The sequence below is a fragment of the Hippopotamus amphibius genome, chromosome 15 (genome assembly GCF_030028045.1).
Source record: "Hippopotamus amphibius kiboko isolate mHipAmp2 chromosome 15, mHipAmp2.hap2, whole genome shotgun sequence".
Taxonomy (NCBI): domain Eukaryota; kingdom Metazoa; phylum Chordata; class Mammalia; order Artiodactyla; family Hippopotamidae; genus Hippopotamus; species Hippopotamus amphibius.
In genome coordinates this window covers 35,414,245-35,429,011 of record NC_080200.1, presented here as the reverse complement: position 1 = coordinate 35,429,011, position 14,767 = coordinate 35,414,245, and the positions used below count along the sequence as shown (strand labels likewise).

Genomic DNA, 14,767 nt, shown 5'->3' with positions numbered 1-14,767 from the left:
GACACTTGTCCTCTCCCAGCTCCACCAGCACACGGGCTGGGTCAGGAAGTTCTTTGGGGAGGAGAGGAAAGAGGGATAGGTCCTCTGCATTGTTGCCAAGCAAGGTGGCAACACTTTTTGTTGTTGTTGTTGTTTTCTTTTCCACATCTGTTGAATTAATTCAGCATAATCACAGAGGTGCTGTCTTCATGCTGTCACTCACACACACACACACACTCACACACACACTCACTTTCACACACACACACATTCACACACACACTCACACATACACACACTCTCACACACACACACACACACACACACACACACACTGCTTATGGAGCCCAAGTGCATTCCTTCTGAGGCTTATTTGTATGTTTTTACACATCACAGCCCATCATTTAAATAATGGATGTTTTCACTGCCAATTCCTTTGTTGACTTTCCCGGTGTCATCTGCAGGCATCTTCATGACTCCAACACGCAGAGCAAGCTGTTTTCCTTCTGCCACGACTGCAGCCACCCTACCCCCTGCAGCAGAGTGAAGCTCAGCTCTGGAGAAGTGAAGCCTGGACACGTGGCATCGGCTCCTTCATCCACCTGCTGCTGAGGCAAGAAGGGCCTTTTTATCTCTATTTGTGGAGTAACCTGAGGGTTGGGTAAAAAGGCCCTTCTCCTTTTCTAAATAGAGTAGCTCTCCATTCATTGTAAGGATTTCCATATGTTCGTGGCCTCCCACTATTTTAACTGGGTCCTTCTTAGCCATGCTTTCATTAAGCCATGGTTGCATGCCTGGGAATTGCTCTATTGGTTCTTAATACCCTTCACAGCAGGTTTTCCACTGGATGCATTTGGACTCATTTTCTTTCCCATCAAATTTCTTGAACATGATTCAGTGTGAAGGGGGTGATGACAGGGAAGGGCCAGGAATGGGAAAAATAGACTTAGCAAGGGTCCGGCAGACCCCCTCCACCTGGAAGGGCAAAGGGACAGTGGCAGCCATTGTCGTTACCCGGAAGTGAGGCAGCTGGCCGCCCTTTATGGCTCTAGGGCAATCTGGCTCCTTCTGCTCCTCCAGCTCCTTCCTGGCTGCTCATGTGAGCACTGCGGTATTTTAGGAGGGCTGTTTGGGGTTACCAGTTTCTCTCCAGGGCTGGTAGCTGAAAGCATGGAAGTTGAGAAAGAAGAAGAAATGGAGCCATCATTCTAGTTGCAAGAAGAGAATGGAGGGGCGGCACCTGGTCTTCGTAGTGCCGGCTGACCATTTCTGCAGGCTAGGAGGGGTCGGAAGAGCCTGAGTTGAAAGTTTAGGGGCATCCACCTGAATTCCCCTACCAAGTTTTAGGGTCTCTCTCATGTCCCTAACCTCCCACAGCCTAGCAGACCTCTGGTGGGTGGGTGACTAACCTTGTCTGGAACTTGGAGCCTGGTTACCTTGACTAATAAATTGTTGATGAAAATACTCAATAAGCAATCTATAATACAAATAGAAAAGAGATTTATTTGAGCCAAACTGAGGACTATAGCCCAGAAGACAGTCCCTCAGATAGCTCTGAGGAACTGCTCCGGAGAAGCATGGTTTTCAGTACAATTTTATATACTGTCATGACAAAGAACATGAAACAAGCCAGGGATACTTTCCCTTAATGTTTCAAAGAAAAACAAACAAACAACAACAACAACAATAAAAACCCAGTGGATCAGCCCATACACGCAAGTCAGCATATGGCCTTGGCATCTGAGAAGGAAGGCTTATTCTCGAAGGAGTTCTACCATTTGTATCCCTGGAAGGAAGGCATTTACTCTTTATTTTTAACAGGGACATGCTTTACTTCTGCTCAAAGCACACACAGGCTGCTCTTTAATAATGAGAGCGGATGTACCATGCATGTTTGAAGACCACACACAGGCTGCTCTAGTGAGCATCACATGCAAGTTAACGCCTACATAAGCCAGATGCTGGCCCCACACCTCAGTATGGGAACGTTTCTTTTATCAAAATCTTGGATCTGGGTGTGGGTTTCAGCTTTTTCTACTTTCTTTCTACCCAGAAGCCCCTCTGCTTGTTTCAATGGTTACTAGCAATCACTACCCTGTCACCTGTGAGAGGTTTTGCACCTGGACCACCACCTATTTCAAACACAATGGGTGCTCCACTTAGCCCATGGAGGGGTCCTTGTTGCCGCCAACTGCGGAGCAGGCTAGCTGCAAAATCCCTCTCATCATCGGTCCCCCCTCCCCCTCCCACCTCCTGCCCAGTGGCCCACAAGTCAGTTTCTCCGGACCAGGATGTTAAGATGGATTTTGGCAAGCAGGGTGGGGATTAGGTGTCAACCTCTGTGACAGGGCAGAGGGTAAGCAGGATTGGCCAGAGGGCATAGTTGAGCTGGTGCAGCCCTGAGGAAGCTTGGCCCAGCCCATGGGGGCTCTGAAGCATATGTGGCCATCACAGGTGTTGTAAGTGCCCCGCCTCACTTGACCATTGGGTGTGGCTGCCCTGAGAGGCACCCATCCATGGGTGAGGCTGCCCCGAGGAGCTCTTGGCTGGAAGTTGCCCGGTGATGGCACATCCAGCATCTGGACCATGAGTGCTTTCTGGGCCAGGGGTCTGGGTGGCACCTCCGTGTACACCCTGAGTGGTGCCCTTATTTTACAGATGAGTAAGTGGGAAATATGTTTGAGACATTTGTCCTGTCATCGTCACCCTGCGGCACCACCTAACATGCTACACTACCTAATGCTGGCGGTAAACAGTCATTATCACTACATTTCTGTAACTTCATTTTGAGTTATTACTGTACAGTAGACTGTTTTCTAATAGTTACTACATGAACTGGTAGCAGCCTCACTATAATCAGTAAAGTTACTTTAGGTTCATTGTGGGTTTGTACCCCAGAGGCTATTGAAATAATGAGGATCCTGTTTTCTCACATTGTATAATCTAAGTCGATACATGCCGTTGATGCGGGGCGGGGAGGGGGGTGCAGATCTGGAGAATATATTAAAGAAACAAGGTATTTAAACACACTTTAGGTAAAGGCATCTTGGAAGTGGAGGCCTTGGGCCAAATACCACTATGGGATTGTTGTCTTAGCGTCCGCTCTACACAGAAGATCCAAAAGCAGTCTGAAGATATTACATAATGAATGCCTAGTGTTTAGTTTGTCTTAATTCCATCACAGGGCCAGTGTTGGTAAGTCAGTTCTTTTTGTTTGTTGCAATCTACTGGTGCCACTTGAGAAGTGACTTTTACCTGGGGCAGTTTTGCCCTGATCCTCCCCCCAACCCCAGGGGACAATCTGAAGCTCTTTTGGGTCATCACACCTGAGGAGATGCTAGGGGGTAGAGGCCACAGGTGCTGCTCAACATCCCACAACTCACAGGACAGCCCCCCCACACCAAACAACTTCTCCAGCTCAGAATGTCTTTAATGCTCAGGTTGCAAAATCTTGCCCCAGAGCAAGAACAAAGAGCTTAAACTTCACACAGTGTAAATTCTGCACTTTTAAAAGAGCGTATGTGATGAAAACCTTTGTACAGAAAGTGTGGACATTATTGAGATGAGTGGCACTGTGCCAACTCTTGTTGAAAGTCACCCCCCAAGTAATGCTCTTCCTCTCATGAGCTTTTGGTGTATTGGAGCTTTCCACAGCCTGACACAAGACTAGAACAAATTTTTTTTCCCCACACTTGGTCTATGCAAAACTCTGTAGGAGGAGAAGCTAAAAGGGTCATAGTATCAGGGGGAAAAGAACATGCAGATGAAAGAACTTAGAGCGCCCACTGCGGGGAGCGAGGTCTCAGGAGCTCAGCTGCAGTCACCAGGTGTGTGAATCAGCTTAGGAGTATATGCTTGTGCAGTTTAGCCCTGCTTGTCCCCAGTAAACATTCCCGGAATGCCTGCTCTATGCCAGACACAGAAATGTCACAGCCCAGCCTCAAGCAGCATGCCTGTGAGCCTGGACCCTCAGGACTTGGTATAGGTGCTGAGATGGACACCAGAAGAAGCTTCCATTGAGGAGAGCACAGAACACAGCCTAGTGACTGCGAAGGCTCTAATCTGTAAACCTTGCAGCTCCAAGGGTCCTGCTCATGTGAGAAGTCAAAGAAGTGCCTGATGAATGGAGAATAACCTTACCCTGAGTTTCCTGAGAAAGGCTGCCCATCTGGGGGGCTGAGAGACCCGCTCCGGGGAGGACGCTGCAAAGCTCATGCCACAGCTGCCTCCACAAGGCCTGAACTGCCTGGTGCCACCACTCACGCTGGGCCGGCTTCCTCACCTCCCCTCTTATTTTCACGTTTTGGCTGAACAAAATGAGATCTCTATTTGACTTTCCTCTGGCATTTCTTACTTGTCTCCATGGTTACACAAGCACATTTTTAAAGTAGTTGGACAATTTTGACCAAATTACATTATTTTGCACATTTGTCTGCTTTTAGGCCCTTGTTCAATCTGCCTTCTTGAAATCAAATGGCAGCTACTAAATTTTCCAGAGACATGTGTTTGAGAATCCAAGTTTAAGTTAGAAATCTCTCATTGTAGCAATACAGGAAATTGAGTGTGTGGGAATATGCACACTCAAATTATGTATATATTTAATCCTGACAATTGTTTTTTGACAGGCTCTGGCCTAAACCAGTGCACTGCCTGTGCTTCAGTGAGAAACCACTAACAACCTCAGATCAGTCTTACACTCACACGCGGGGAAATTCAGAAATGCCCTTAGCTGTCCTGCATGTTCCACCGTCTGGAGGGGAAGAAATTAAAAGTAGGGAACGTCTCCAGTGACAGCAGGTACCCAGTTAGCACGGCTCTGAAAGGAGGAAGATGGGGGCAAGGACAGCTTGCTGACTAGAGGGAGGGTGGTTATGACTGGCTGTGGGCCCCAGCCTGGATGACACCAGGCCTGAGAGAATCCAGGAAGGGAAAGAAAGGAGGGACAGGAGGAGAACAGTGGGGGGGGGGGGGATGGGACTCACCTCCAGTTGGCAAAACGCAATGGTCACGGCAGAGCCTGGGGAGGACAGAGAGGCTCCTGTGGGAGGAGCCGGAGAAGAAATACCTGAAAGATGCTCCCTCCTCCTCGCCCCCACTCCAGACGGGGCCCCCAGGGTGGGAGGGGGCTTTCACCCACCCCCCTCACTAAGACTGTGCCATTCAAGTTGGTCTTGAGAACACACTTCATGCTTCACTTGAGGGATTCGGTTGTGATGTCTTCACTGTGAGAGTGGGTGGGTCTGCTCTGCCTGCCTCCCCTTCACATGTCACTTTAGCCTCAAGTCTTCATTTTTTCAGGCAAATGAAATGCGGCTCAGTGGGCAGGGCTGACCACGCAGAAGGCAAAGGCCTGACTCCCAGGCGTAATATATACATTAATATTATATTAATGTATTTACATGTATTAATTTAATTTATTGTAATTATATTAATACAATAAAATTAATAATATACAGTATAGTAATATTAATATAATAATATTAATGTTCATAATACACAGAGTGATTTAGTTAGTGACATTCCTGGCAAGAGGACTAGAGAAGACGAAAGAAATCAGAAGAACCTAGAACTTTGCAGATGTTTGAGAGAACTCCATGCCCACGATGGAAATGGAAAGAAGTATATGGAGGGAGTAGTACTGCGCTTCTTGGTCCCTGCTACTGGGTCAATCAGGGCTCCCAAATGTCTGGGCAAAGCACCAGCCCAGAGGCCAGGGCACAGCTTCCCTGGTCAGCTCCCTTCTTTCACCACATCACAGTGCCCCCAGCCACGTGAACGTCCCCTCCTCACTTACAATAGTGTGAACAAATGTTATCCCTTCTACTACAGGATAAAGTGTACATGGTGCAGGAGAACTGGCACCAACCAATACCTTGAGAGAGAGAGAAGCCCCAGGTTTTTGTTGTTTTTGTTTGTTTGTGTTGTTTTTTTGTTTGGGGGGTTTTGTTTGTTTGTTTGTTTGTTTTTACTGTGTCGTATGGCATGTGGGATCTTAGTTCCCCAACCAGGGATTGAACCTGTGCCTGGTGCAGGGGGAGTGTGGAATCTTAATCACTGGACCTTCAGGGAAGTCTGTCCAGGTTTAAGCTATAATGTAACATTTAGGAAAATACAAACTGGTGTTAAAATTGTTTAATCCTTAGCTTTTATTGTCAGCAGTGCCTGCATTATACAATTTATTACTCATCTAAGTAATCTGGTTCTAAAATCACAATGTAGGCTTTTAATTTTGAAGTAATGCAGTTTCCTACGTTACCAAAAATGTGCCTTTGAAGCCAATGTTCCAATCCTCCAGTGTCTTCTTAACCAAAGCAGATGGACTTTGCACCTTCAGAGCCCCTGTCAGAATGTGCCCGGAGGGTAGGGGGAGTTTCCTGGATCACGGTCAGCCCTGCCCCTGTTGCCCATCAGCACAGGTGTTTACTGTAAATGCTGGTTCTGAGAGAGCTCACTGAGGGACTCTGGCACCTACAGGTGCAGGAGCACTTTGTCACTGTCAGAGTCTCTGGCAGCTACAGCCACAGCTTGGAAGCAGCCCTACATCCCAGCCATCAACCAGGTCAAGCTGCCTGCTGTTCCTCTTCCCCTCACTGCTTCCACCCAGCAGGATCAGAATGCACTGGAACCTCCGGGCCACATGCCCCCTCCTACCCTTTCCCACTCACAGCCACAGTCAGTCTCTTTGTGCTGGTTCCAGAAGGAAGGAGGTCCAGCCACAGCCCAGGATGGCCCACAGGGGGTACCCCATCCACTCACAGAGCCTGTGGACTTGTCACGTGAGCTTTGGATGGATCGTGGTGGCTGGAGGAGCCTCCACCCCTGCCATCTGTGGGTTCTCACTGCTGAACAAAGACTCAGAATCCCTCCGGGAGTGGGATGGCTGTGGGGCAGGTGAGACTCGGATGGGCCCAGGGTGGAGGAGAGGGTTTTCTAAGTTCCAAACCACAGACTAAATCCTTTCTGAGCTGGAAACGGCCAGGCATCGGTGCCACCAAGTGCAGGGATTAGACAGAGGTGTCCTGAGCTGGGTTTCTCAGGGAGGTGTGGAGAGATGGTGGGAGGAAGGGAGATGCCAGTGAGAGCCTGGGACCTGATGCCCACCCGTCTGACCTCAGCTCCAGAGGTGCAGGTTATTGTATGTCTGACTGTCCCCAAGTCACAGCAGCTGCTTTCTCTGGGCCTGATGTTGACTCTTTATGGTAATAGTGAGATAGTTGCAGGACAAGAGACAAAGATCTTCAGCAGGTTGTCCTCTGACCCCCTCATTCTCGATGTGGGACAGTGCTCGATGACACCCAGCCGTCCCCACTCCACACCCAGTGTTCACTCACCCAGAGCACATTCGTGGAGGCCCCAGTGAGTTCCAGGCCTGTTCCAGACACTGGGGCACAGCAGTGGGTGAAGCAGGAGGCTGGAGATCCCCATCCTTATACAACCGACAGACTCAGAGAGACAAAGAAATAATGAAGTGTATGCAATGTCCAAAAGTGATATGTATCTTGGAGAAAAATAAAGTCAGGAAGGAAGTGTAAGCAAATTTCTGAGTGTGTTTAGGGAGCAAGCAATGGAAAGGGCAGAGTGCTCTGGGCTGAGAGAACAGCAAGTGCAAAGGCCCTGAGGCCACAGTGGGCTGCATGTTGAGAGTCTTAGTTATTAGTGTGGATTCTGAGGTTTTTCTTGAGTCTCTTCTTGTTTCTATTCTTGGTTTCACCTTCCTAGCTCATTACCATAAAAGCCTAGTCACCAGTCTGTTGAATTCAGCATATTCTATTCCAGGGATTCAAAGTGAAGACTGTGGTGACTTTGGTTCAAGTCAGCACATGTCGATTGAGTGGCCTCTCTGGGCCCAGCACTCTGTGAGGAGCTAGGAGGCTGTGGAATGAACATGAGGGGTCTCTACCTTGATGGCCCCACTTACTGAACGTCCTCTGTGTCCTCAAGCCCCTTCCACTCCACCTCCTCCCCATTTCAACTGGGTCATGAGTTCCGATCTCGACACTCTCTCACAACTTCATCCCCTATGTCCAGCTCCTTCCAGACATCTCTGCCCAAAGTTCCACCCAGCTTCTCAAAATCAGTGTGACCCAAATTGAGTTCATCCTTTTTCAGTATTTTTTTTTTTTCTGGAAGTCCTTTGGTAAGGAAAGTCACTAATGGCCCCACTCTCAAGCCCCAGGAATGGCTTCTGCCTCATCTGACCTCAACCTACCCCACCCCATCAAAGCATCCCCCACCATGATCCTACCTCTGCAGGACTCCCTGCCATGCTCTCCGTCTTTTCAGCCTTGGGCTGCACACCAGTCTTTCCCTCTTCACAAACACCTCTCAAGTTGAGGACAAAGACACATGGGTCACTAATGTGTAGTCATTGCTGGTAAAGAGCAAGAGGATCCCAGAGCAGAGGACAGGCAATCTCCCTGAGCAGGTAGAGCACAGGCCACTGTGGCAGCAAATTCCATAAAGGAGGTGACGCAGATCTCAGACTACAGCCCTTCCCCCACTCTTCCCCCAGTACACCCTGTGTTCCCAGGCCACCACCTAGGTGGGCTGCCCTCCTTGTGTCGTGCTAGGGGCATGCCTATTCATTCATTCATTCATTCATTCCCTTATCCATTCTTCTTGTGTGTTTCCTGCTCGGTGCCAGTCTTCACCTAGAGGATAACTCATTCTCAAACACCCGGCTCATGTGATCATGCTTTGATTACCTCTCCAGCCTGTGAGCTCTGTGAAGACACTGGACCAGACTCAGAAAGGAGCTTGGAAACATGTGGTGATGGCTAAATGTATAGGGCAAGATTAAACACAGGCCGCGTGTAAGTCAAGTTCAATGAAGGTCGGGTTCTTCCTCCTTCTCCCTTATTTCTGCACCAGGAGCCCAAGGGGCCTTCTCTCAGCCTCACCTCATCTGCCACTTCAACAGTCTGGTCCAGTGTGGGAAACAGTGGGGAAACAGAAACAGACTGAGCCAGTTTTCACCCCTCTCCCACCAGGACATACTACTCCTTCTTTGCATTTAACCAACTTGATTATAAATACCTGGGGTTCAAGGTATTTGATTATAAATACCTGGTCTGTCTTTTGCAGGCAGATTTAGAGCTCACCAGACCTCAGTTCTAAGCCCTCTGCATGACCCAGGACAAGTCATTGGTGCCTTTGGAGCCTCTGTTCCTAACTCTAAGTACACTTGACACTTATGCTGGGCGAGGTGGGGCCTGGCCGGGTTCCTGGCCCTGGTCACTGTGAGATGCTGCTGCTCTTGCTGTCCCCTGTCACTGCTGTCCCTAAGCCCCAGCCTGTAACATGGTGGGGGGATGTCTTGATGGAGGAATGCAAGAGTGAGTGGGAGGAAGAGCAAGCCCTGTCAAGGTTGCACTGAAATACAGGGGACAGAACTTTGCTCTTGGCCACTTCCAGCTGGTCCTGACCTGAAGCCACTGGCCACATCCCCTGACTGTGCACAGTCTCCCCGGGGCTCAAAAGACCCAGCCTGAGGGTGTGGACCCCAGGAGGCTGAAGGGTGTGTCAGGAGCAGCACACCCACAGGAGCCTGGGGAGCCCAGGGCTCAGACCACCCTGGGGAGCGGAGCCTGACTGACAGGGTGCCTCCCTGACACCATCACTGATGGCCACACCACCCTGAAGATGCCTGATTAGTACTTGGTTGGGAGACTGCGGATTCTGGAGGCTGAGGATTTTGCCCCCTCTCTCTCCTTTCATCTCTCTTTCCAGTTGCCACTGCTGCCCCATCCCCTGCACAGGAGCTCTTTTCTTCGGACACCCAGATGAGGCACCCATTGGTGGAGTCCTTGTTGGGGTGGGTGGTGTTTAGGGTTTTGAGAAAAGACAGCAGGACTGTGCTGGTGTCCACTGGGCTTTGTGGCGGCTCTGGGATGCTTTAGCAAGTGGAGGCTCTGCAGGAAAACACGGCGTAATGCCATGGATATGTCTGCATAAAATGGTCATGATGGCAATGTTTGTATTCTGTGTAACTTTCACATTAAAAAAATGATAGAATATGTCTGTGTATGTGTGTGTATCTTAATGACTTAGGATAGAAAATTCTTGAGTGAAACAGAGGAATCAACCACAGGCTAGAACGTAGATGAGCCTCAAAAACATGACACTAAGTGTGAGAAGCCAGGTAGAAATGCCCACAATTGTGCAATTCCAGTTACTTGAAATGTAGAATAGGCAAATCCATAGACAAAAACACACAGGAGGTGGCTGAGGGCTGGTGGGAGAGGAGGGGAAAGGGGACGTGGCTGTTTAATGGGGTCTGGATTTCTCTCTGAGGTGACGAAATATTCCGGATTAGTAGTGAGGATGGTTGTACAACTTTCTATGTCAACTATAGATCACTGAATTTTACACTTATGAATGGGTGAATTTCATATTGCCCTTTAAAAATAATCATGAGTAAATGTGATTTTTGCAAAAGAACATCAGAAACACACATAAGCCTGAGGTTTCTGTTTTTGGGGTTTTTTTTTTTTTTTTCTTTTTTCTTTTGGTTCTCACTCTACTAAGCTCTGTAGACCTGAAGAAAGACCTCCCAAATGAGACAAGCACTATTCATTCAGAGCGGGCTCTATAGACTAAGGGAGTCGGACTCCATCTCTCACATTAGACAGAGACTCAAGGCAGACATGAGAGTGGGGATGCTTTCTGGTGTTTAAAAAAAAAAAAAAAACACTTGTGATGCGGGGAAGCAGGCTGACAGAGGGCATCCCACATGACTGCCTAGGGGAACATATTTGGTTTTCCTACATTCGGTTCTGAATTGAAAGGATGAAAAATAAGGAAGCTGTCAGTCACTGACCAAGCACTGCCCTTGGGGCCTTTTGCTGCAGAGCGTGGGGTCTGGCTTTCCAGGTCAGCTGTTGTAGGATGTGGGGGAGGGCCTTCTGATTAGAGGGAGGGTTTCCCTGACTCCCAGGCGTGTATAGAAAATTCTGTACTCTTGAACCCGCCTTTCATCATTTCCAAATACTCTGTGGATAAAGAATCTTGAATCAGCATTTTTTTTGAAATTAACTATATATACCCCAAAACACCATAATTCAAAAAGACACATGCACTCCAATGTTCGTTGCAGCACTATTTACAATAGCCAGGACATAGAAGCAACCTAAATGTCCATCAACAGATGAATGGATAAAAAAGATGTGGTACATATATACAATGGAATATAACTCAGCTGTAAAAAGGAATGAAATTGGGACATTTGTAGAGACATGGATGGACCTAGAAACTGTCATACAGAGTGAAGTGAGTCAGAAAGAGAAAAACAAATATCGTATATTAACATATATGAGGAACATAGAAAAATGGTACACATCAACCGGTTTGCAAGGCAGAAATAGAGACAGGAATGTAGAGAACAGACTTACAGACAACAAGTGGGGAAAGCGAGGAGGGCTGGGGGGGAGTGAATTGGGAGACTGGGATTGCTACATATACATTACTCATAGGAAAAAACATACCAAATTGTACACTCTAAATATATGCAGTTTATTGTATGTCAACTTTATCTCAATAAAAGTTCTTTAAAAAATTAACTACAGACAATGGTAATAATTACGTGTTGACAATTTTTATTACCATAATCTCAGTATCTCTTATTTCATTAATGCCTACATTGTAGCATATCTACTGCAACTCTAACAGTAAAAGCAAAAAAAATCACCAATCTCATATTTTTTTTATCCCTAATGTCGCCGTCAGGCCATCTGGTCGACTTTGCTGTAGTAGCCACCAGCTGAAACTCCACTTGAGCGAACCTCACCGGTGCGAATCCGTGTCATGCAATGGAACAGGTGCAGAGCCGCCGCCCTGACGTCGACCCAGGCAGCCATCCGTCGCGTTGCTCGGCCCCTGGGTGTCAGGCCGCGCGTCCTGAAACTGTTCCCACGATTCGTATAGACCCTACTCCCCCAGAGCAGTCTCGGACAACCGCACCCAACCAGGACCGCAGCCGGCTTCGGGGCTTCTCCCGCCCATCGCTGGACGACTCACAACGTCCTAATTCCCCAAACATGTCAGGCGCCTCCGACCACCGAGCCCCAGGGGGGAGCCGGGCCGCGCGGTGAGCGCCCTCCCCCCTCGCCTGAAACATTCCGCGTCGTCACTCGGGGTGAGGGAACCTGCGTTTGCGGTCCAAGCACAAGCGCTGCAACAAGGTGAACACGGGAGGGGACGCCAGGCGCTGCCGGCGTAGACGCAGCCACGTGACCGCTTCGCGCCGAACACGGAGAAACAAACGTGGAGCCTGGAGAGCAGCCCCACCTCCCCGACAGCACGGGGACGGACCCAGGCCCCCAAGGCGGCAGGGACGCAGCTCAGGGCAGACTGTGTAGAGAACGGAGAGGCCCGGCATCGCTCTCACGGTGTTTCGCCTCATCGTTCCCCCATCTTGTCCAGGCCTCCATCTGGGAAGAAACAAACATTTGAGGATTAAAAAGATCGAGATGGGGGGGTTGGTGCTGGCCGCGTACATCTCTGTCATTTCCTACCTTCAGACGACTCAGGAGAATCGAGGAAAGACCACCGAGACACGGAGTACGACTTGGGGAACTGGCACCATACACGAGAAGCACGCTTAGTCTTGCGTGCGGAGGGGCCCCAGGGCGTGCTGGTCGACTCGCCCGGACCGCCCCACAGCCTTCTCCACAGCCCAACGCTAGCCTCGCACCACACTAACCTGCTGGCTCAATCTCCAGCGAGAGGAGGAACCGCCCTCGCTTTGGCGCATCCGCGAGAGTTGCTGCCAGTATTGCCGGGCTCCCGCAACTCTGCCTCCCGCCCGGCGGCCGAGTCACAGCCCTTGCGGAGGTCGCCGAAGCTCGTGAGGGAAAGGGCTATCTCAAGTCGGCCGCCAGGTGGCGCCCGACAACCAGCGCGAACGTCCCCGGGATGGATCCCGATCGCCGGGCGGCGAGGGTGCAGCGCGGGCCGCCCAAACGCCTGAGCTCGTCCCGGGGTGTCTGCCTCGGAGCTAGCTCCTGGGTCCGGCTGCGCGACACGGCCCTGGTAACAGACGAAGAGGGCGGGGATGTTGGGAAGATGTGGCCAGGAGGCTGCTTCGAAGGAGACGTGCTCCCCACGCGATTCCAGGGCTGGGGGGAAATTGCGAGGAGAGGCCGGTGGGGCGCGGGGCGGCCGCAAGGGCTGCTCAGAGCACGCAGGCGGGTCCCTGCTCCAGGGCGGACTTAAGGATTTTGAGTGCACTTGGGCTGCGTGGATTGTAAAACTGACACCATGAAAGTACTCGGTAAAAACATGTATGAATAATTTTTATTCTGTGATTTCAGAGTGAATTCCTTTATAAAACATTTCTTTCAAAAGTCCAGAAACCATCAAAGAAATGAATGGTAAACTGGACCATAAACGGATCTTTACATATTCTACAAGCCAAGTCAAATAACAAATCAGTGTGGAAAACATTTGTGCAAATTACACGTATATTAAAAATATTGATATTAAGCATTACTTAATAGAAACAGAACATTTTGGAAACATAGCCATTAATAGGACCTAGGCGAGTAAATTCTAGCATATCTGCACAATGCAATATTATCAATTTGTGTTTTGGTTACTGATTTCTTTTAAATGAGGTAGATCTAAGGTACTGACGTGGAAAGATATTGATGAAACCTTCAATAAAAATAGCAAGTTGTAGAACTTCCCCTGGTGTTTAAAAAACAAAAACAAAAATGCTCTGCCAACAACACGATATGCATTTAACTTTGAAAGAATCTGAGATGGAAAGGCAAAGAACTTAGAATAGCTAAAGCAATTTTGGAAAACAAGAAACAAGTCTTCCCTATGGGCAGGTGTCTGGGGCCAGAAAGATGAGTGTCTTCAGAAACAAAGATGGGCCACACCTCCTGCTTTCTGCGCCCTCCTACTACAGCCTCCAGGCAGGACCTGGCATCCCAGCCCCTCAATGTCTCTGCTGCACCCAGACCGAGGGCCAAGTGGGGGCTGGTGTAACCTCGACTCTGCAGACCTAGGCTCCTCAGCCTCTTCCCTCATCCCAGGAGCCCATAGATTCACTAGGTCACCACAATCATCCCCAAAAGGGGCTGCTGGCCCCACCCTGCATGGGTGCAGCATGAGCCCTGAGCTGCTTTCCCAAGGGACGCACATTCCCTGCGCACGGCAGGTGTGAACCAAGGGGACAACTGAACTTTTGTACCTGGACGTGTCGTACACACATTGTCCTCACATCTGGTGATGAACACCTGATAAGAGTAGAGATGATACAGGCAGCACCTCCTGAGCCCAAGTTTAGTATAAAGCTTGTTCAGGCACGCAGAGGGGTGGACATCGTCTCAAGGCTCTCTGACATTTTAATGAAAATGTACCTGAAGAAATAATAATTTATAATACAAAGCTTTTATTCATTGGGTTTTGTTATGTAAGAAGCACTTACCTGTGAGATTATTTCATCACTCAACTCTCTCAAGAGGTTATGAAACTATTTCACACATGAAAATTGTGAGGTTCAAAATAGGGAATAATTTGCCCATAGTCAAAGCTGAGCAGTGGCAGAACATGAGTTTTGCTTGCTTTGTGATGTGTCTGTATATTTAATTAAAATTGCTGGGAAACAGAGTTTATTTATAAATTCCCAAGTACACATTTTACAATTCCCAGTCAGGAGCTCAGAATTTACATTCTCTTGTTGTAAATGTCCAGCTTATTTCATGCCACCCCTCACGTGATGTTCCTTCATCATGAAAGCTATTGTGTATTCAGAGTGTGCACAGCTGTGGGATGCAAGTCA

At 48.9% G+C, this 14,767-nt stretch overlaps 1 long non-coding RNA gene and 1 pseudogene across 1 annotated transcript; both read right to left on the bottom strand.

Annotated features, from left to right (window-relative positions):
* Window positions 1–348: 348 nt before the first annotated feature.
* On the bottom strand, window positions 349–870 carry LOC130837241 (malignant T-cell-amplified sequence 1-like; annotated as a pseudogene).
* A 10,484-nt stretch (window positions 871–11,354) lies between these two features.
* Window positions 11,355–12,773, bottom strand: LOC130837185 (uncharacterized). The gene is made up of 3 exons (XR_009049261.1): window positions 12,680–12,773; window positions 12,492–12,552; window positions 11,355–12,407 (listed from the first exon to the last, which is right to left on the bottom strand). It is a non-coding gene; the product is annotated as an uncharacterized LOC130837185 (long non-coding RNA).
* Between the last annotated feature and the right edge of the window lie 1,994 nt (window positions 12,774–14,767).